The following is a 6,503-nucleotide window of genomic DNA, read 5'->3' on the forward strand; positions in this document are numbered from 1 at the left end:
AGAAGTGAGCAATTTGGAGCCAGGTCATCTATTTGTCATTGTAAACCTTGCACTGAAGATGCAAGGTTGTGTTGCTATCATCTAGTCTGTGTTGGGTTTCATATCTATCACACAGTGATTAAATCTGTGGTTTCCAGATGTCTGCAGGCTTGTGCCCATGTTACCACACAACCAGTGCAAGTGCATTTTCAAGGTTCTATAACTGGCTTGTCACACTGCAGTTGTATTTGCCAATATGAACACTCTGGATCTGGACATTTTGGGTTGCATAGTTACAGAATACAATTCAGCACCATTGAGCCAGAAAAAGATAGTTCTTGTGTCTGACTGCAGCAAGTCCTCCAGCCTATTTTAAGACCACTCAGCCTCGCTGTTGGCCAGCTCAGCAGTGACAAACAGCCACAATAAAAGGCAATTCTACCCATGGGGAACCTTTTCATACAGAGTCAAGTCTGTGAAATTTTTATGGCCACTTCCCCTGCTGTGCCTTTCACAAGAGAGATTACCACTTTCTAGGAAAATCTTGGTGACACCTTTTGAGTGACACATTCACTGAATTAAATCAAATTGCAAACTAGTAAATTTAAGATAAATTAAGAAGCCAGAGCAAATAGGAAGGAAAGGCCTGTGTGCACAAAAATGCAAGTATGGCTGCTCACTCCCATGCACCCCCTCTCCTGCTGACTGATGCACACGTCTTACACCCATGGATACACTTCACACCTGCAAAACTAAAGGATATGAGGGACATAAAGGACATTTTCATCTGTTTTATCACATGAGATATGGTTTCTTCAGAACTGGAGTATTCTCTCTCCCAGCTTATGTAAACATTCATGGCACTACAGAAGGCATGTGATAAAGTAGTACAAGAGGGAATGCTAAAATTAGGACAGGCAATGGCTGTATCTGCAGCTTAACTCCTTAGGACTGTTCAAAGTGAAAAGTGATCACTAAGGAAGTCCGTGCCAGTAGCAGATGAGGAGAGATCTCCCTTGGGTTAGGGATTGCCATGTCGGCACTGCTGTCCAACAGGGAGCAAGTGCTCTCAGCATAATACCCCTGGAATCATTCATTATCTCTCACCAAGGTTGGGGTAGTTATGGGAATTCCTTGCATCACTTGTAGTTCACTTGAATCCCAGCCCTTGCAGGGAGGGAGTGAGTTGCATTTGTAACTCTCGTCTTTGGGTGAGAATTCAATTGCATATCACATCTGTCATCCCCACACTCTTCCTGAAAACACGTGAGGTCTACCACAACTTGGGCATGTGGTGCAGATAAAATCTCAACACAAGCTGTGTCCTTATATTCCCACTAATTTCAGATTGTCTGCAGTTATCAGACATTCCTTACTGAAACTGTACCTAATGCTGGTCTGTCTGCTTAGGCTGGAAACTCCTCGCTGTCCAAACAGCACATTCATCACCTTACATCCTCCTGGAGGGGATGCTGCAGTATTTCTTTCCTTTGGAGGGAATTTCTTGTGGAATCAAGAGTCTATCAAAGCCTGTGTTTTCTTGTTTAAAAATGGATACAGTAAATGATGTTTCAGAAGAAGGGGAGACTGAGTTGTGTAATTCCTGAAAATCTGAGTCATCACTTCCCACTGCCAGTTACTAGGAGCTGGGTCTGGCAACTGTGTCCCAGTAGGCAGAAGAGGGAAATATTTGGATATTGCCCAAGAAGAGACTTTCTTCACAAATATTTCTTGCTGATACAGTGGTGGATGGGAACCAAATGTGTGTTGCCCAGGGTTTCAAGCAAGCCTGGAAACTTTGCTGTCCTGTGTGCAGACGGGGATTGTGCTGCCCTGAGCTCTTCCTGCACAGCACTGTTTAAGCTGAATTTGGCCTCGCTGCAAATGCCATTAGTTCATGAACTAATGCAGAATTCTTCCCTCTCTGACATGTTCTAAGTGCAAATTGGGTGTGACAGAGTATAGGCATCTTTGCTTGCAAATGAAGCTGCAGGCTTACAGCTTCTCTGCCAAGCACGGTAGTCGTAACACTTTGCAGGCCCTAGCAGAGAGAGCACCTGATGAATTCAGCAGCTTCAGGACTTTTCAGCTTATTTACCTGAGAAAAATGAGCTGATGAAGATTTGGACCAAGCAGAAGGGCTGAAAAGGAAGAGAAACCGTCTTCCCACAGAGAAGATCCTGGCATGTGTCTGGACTGAAGCTCACGCTGCTACCCGGACTCTCTGAGCTCTCCTCAGCAGAGACTGCTGGCTAGAGGGGAGATGCCTAATGGCAATGAACATCAGGCTGTGCTGCCTCTCTCCAGAAAGCTGGCTTGCCCCTTTTTTTAAGGAAAGCCTTGGAAAATTTCATCTGTGTTGATAGGAGCTGTAGGAGATGGTTGACTGTCTGCACTAAAACTGCATCCTGGAATGATCCATCTGTATTTGAAGAGGACAGATATCTCTATAGCAACCAGTGGTCTGTTGTTGGGCAGAATCCCCAGTGTCTCTTTCTAAGGCACTAAATGTGCTCCTTATCAGGTGCTGCACACCTGAGGTCTGTTTATTCAGCACCCTTGACTATTGTAGAAATAATTTTCTCTGTATGTTGGCATCATGTAAACCTGCCAGTTCCAGTTTCATTTATGGTTCAGCCACTCTCAGCCATTTAAAGCAGGTTTCTTGATACCCAGAGACAGGCCTATGCCCTGTCACTGTTTGCTTTCTGTCAAGCTGTGCATGAGTGAAACTACTAGAAGGTGTTTAAACTGTGTAAAATCAGAAAAGGAGAAAAAAAACACTTCCCAGGGGATGCTACAGCTAACAGAGCTCCAGCAGCAGAAGCTGGTTGGCTGTTGCTGCTAGTTTTGAGCTATATAGTGCAGGACAACACCTTAACCCACATGCTAATCCCCCCACCAAGGAGATGAGTGTGTGCTGCTGCAGTTGCTGCAGTTGTTGAGCTCTGAGGCAGGAAACTGCAGCTGTCCACAGAGAACAAGTAGGAAAGTACCATTTTTGTCCAAATGCTCTTGGAATGCACAGAGAGAAAAGATAACTGGTGCAAACATCTCACCAGAGGCCCTAACAGTATAGGTGTCTCCACCTCTTGTGCACAGAGCACGCTTTCAGTGTCCCTCTGCTCTATTTTCTAGAGTTCACAGCACGTTGCTGTTTCAGTTTCTCTGTGTGTTCCTGTATTTGTTCAGTGTAGCTTTTCCCATGAGAATTGCTGCCTACTCTGTGTCCTGTGGAAACAGAGATGGTGCCAAGCAGGTTCCCTCACTCAGAATCACTTTCTGCTTCCCCATTTTCTCACAGGGGTCTGGAATCTATTTAATTTCTCTGGCTTTTTGCCTTTTCCAGGAAACTGAACTGAGCATGTCAGAGAAAACCAGAATCACCCAGAGCAGCTGCTGTGCCTTTTCTATTTCTCTCATGAAATAAGAGGCTGGTGTGCTGTCTGTACCCCCTTTGTACCCCTCTGGCACACAGAGCAATAATTAAAGAAGAAATTAGTAATCTGTATCTATGGGCTCCTTGTGCAGACAAGACTTGATTAATCTCCACAGTCATGTAGCCAAATAAGAAGAGATTAACCGACATCCTAATCTATCACAAATCAAATGGGCAGGGAGACAAAGGGTTTTACCTTAAAAGACAAACATTACAGAGAGGCTACATAGGGTTTAGCCTACATTATTCTAAATCTAAGTTAAGCCAACATTAGGACTCTAAAGTCATGGATTTTTAGCCTGTTGAAGGCACTGCAATCTGTGATGCACCACATGCATCTGGCACTGTACATACCTGCCTTACTCCTGATCACACCGACTCTTGTCACTAACAAATGAAGGAAAATCGGTTCAATTCAAGCAGCTGGTTGCAGTGGGACCTGAAGTTTCCAACAAGCAGATCTTCTTTTAGAAAGTCCAGACCTGCCAGCTCAGTTGTGAAACATCAGGGGCTGGAGTAATTGGAAAAGCAGCAGCTCCCTTTCTGCAGGAGTGCAGCTGTGGTGGGGGTCTGGTGAGCTTTCTGTAATTTGCAAATCAAAACCAAACAAAATCGACCAACCAAATTTCTTTCAGGGACATAGTGGCTTTTCCCCAGGCTATGAAAATGTTCAAGCCTCTAAACATCAGACCTGTTTTCCTGCATTCCAAGGCTATAGCCTACCTGTACCCTAAAGCTAAGATGATATCACCATCCTGATTCTTCCTAAAAGCTTTCAGTTGCAAGCTCTTAAAAACTTCCCTCCCCAAATGCTTTTTTGGAACATAAAGGAAACAGAGTCAGGACAGAGAATATTGTAAGTGCATCTTTTTAGGGATAATGTGTGAAAGATAAAGTACACAAGTGTAAGAGAGCAGACTCAAAGATATTCATGAGTGCTGATCTTTGGCACCATCAACATCTCTTTTGTCAGAAATGTCATCAGAGAGGTGAGGTGAGTTGCAGCTGTGAGTGGCAGCCTGTGCTCTGGCTTGACGGGGAAACTTGTTTTCTCAGGTCTGTCTGTTCCATGAGCCATCATCCCCCAACAGCTTGCTCACAGACTGCTGCCTTTTCAGACCACATGGGAGCAGGATTAAATTCTTAGCTGGGAGGTAATTTTGTGTGTGTTTACGAAGTAAGAGCCACACTGTTGGTGTCTGATGAAAGCCAAGCCCTTTTAATTGGCCTTTCCTTACAGCGGATGGGCACCCAGGACAAACCAGATCTCCTTGGGCTTCAGAGTTAAGAGCATCCTAAAGAGGCAAATGTCAACCCTCTGTGTGCAGGGTGGCTGTCTCAGCTTTGGTACCAACAGCATATTTTCTCATTGCTATTAGTTTGCCTTGTCAGTGTTCCTTCTGGCAGAAAATACTGTACAGATGTGTATTCTCATTTCTCATTATTTTGGCAAAGAACTAAAATATCTTGGGAGAAAAATCCTGCTGCACCAAACAGCTGGGCATCTGGGGTGGCAGGAAATGCCATGCCCTGTCAGCCTTACCTTCCATATAACCCTCAGTTTGGTGTCTTAGAGTAGGCAGTTTGGTCCTTTAAAGAATGGCACAAGGACTGTAACACACAAATATGGCCAAGGGCTCAAATGAAGATGTGCTGCTGTGAAATGCACAGTGGTAATTGTTACTGGTTTTGTGTGTCCCACCTGCTATTTGGACTGACACTCTCAGCACTCAGGTAGCTGTTGACACCTTTAAAGCACCATACAGCCATGAATTAAGCTGCAGGAAGAAGAAGCAGGCATTTCGCAGCCAGTCTCCTGGCAGGTGTTAACAGCAACTTCTCTGTTGCTCTGGAGATGGCCAAGGTGACATCCATCTTTATCTTCCAGTTCTTTCTGCCTAGCTGGATGATATCATTTGGTTGCTTTGTGGACAAAATGTGGAAGAACACACATGCTGTTGTTAATAGTAAAGGGAAAAGGGGGAAAACAAGAACAGTAGCTCTATTGTATTGGCTTTGCCCTTTTCACATAAGCTCTTCACAGGATCACAGGGCGGTGGGGGTTGGAAGGGACCTCTAGAGATCATCTACTCCAACCCCCCTGCTAAAGCACTTTAACATCTTCAGTATAAAAGTTCTTTCCTTTGGCCTCTCTTTTGTTTTACTTCAGTTTATTTACTGTGAAGAATTCTTTTTTCTGTGCAATTATCCTGTTGGTTTGCCCTTTTTCCCCACAAGCACAGGAAGGGCTGTAGAGCTTTCCATATCTGTGAAGCTGATCTGCAATGGTGGAAAAGCTGCACACACTGAATTTGGCTGGCTCTATGAAACAGAAAAGGGAAACCTGTCAATCACCAAGAAATGCTGAGAGCAGCAACTGAAACTCTGCTTTTTCCATGGGGCAACCAGGGCCTCTTGGAGGATTAAACCTGTTGCTAAATTTAGCTCCATCTCACTAGAGTAAGTATCAGGAGTTATCAGATCAGAACATCTTTGGAGGGAATGACGTCTGTCCCGTGGAAATCTAAGCCCTGGCATGCTTCTCTCCTCCCCTGTGCTACAACAGAGTTGGGAGCCAGGAACACCCTGCACAGCCAGCACAGCATGGACTCTGGAGACAACAGAGGGTTTTTCAGAGCACTTGAAATATCCATCCTCACCAACCTCCTCCTTTGCTGTTCCATCCAGGTCCTGAGCGAAATTCCTTGGTAACAGTGAAATGGATGTCAGGAGAGAAGGGCTAAAGCACATGAAACACCCCAAGGCTGTTTTCTGATTGGATGTGTAAGGCTTGCACTGACCTTTTCCATCCATTGAGTCATACAGCAACTCTAAATCCCACCCTCCAACACAACTTATATTCTCAGCTGTTCTAATACAGGACCACTAGTAAATGTTTTAAAAGAGAGAGGTCTGGGGAGCAACAAGTGAAACCCTTCATAAAATAAATAGCCCTGTGCAGATCCTCCTCATTCAGTGAGCCAGGTAGATTGACTGTCTCATGTTTTCCTCACCTTTGTGCCATGGAAGCAAGTTACTCCATCCCTCTAGGAAATGTCCAGCTCCCATTTCATTCTGAGGGGTG

This window comes from Colius striatus, chromosome 25 (assembly GCF_028858725.1).
Source record: "Colius striatus isolate bColStr4 chromosome 25, bColStr4.1.hap1, whole genome shotgun sequence".
Classification (NCBI taxonomy): domain Eukaryota; kingdom Metazoa; phylum Chordata; class Aves; order Coliiformes; family Coliidae; genus Colius; species Colius striatus.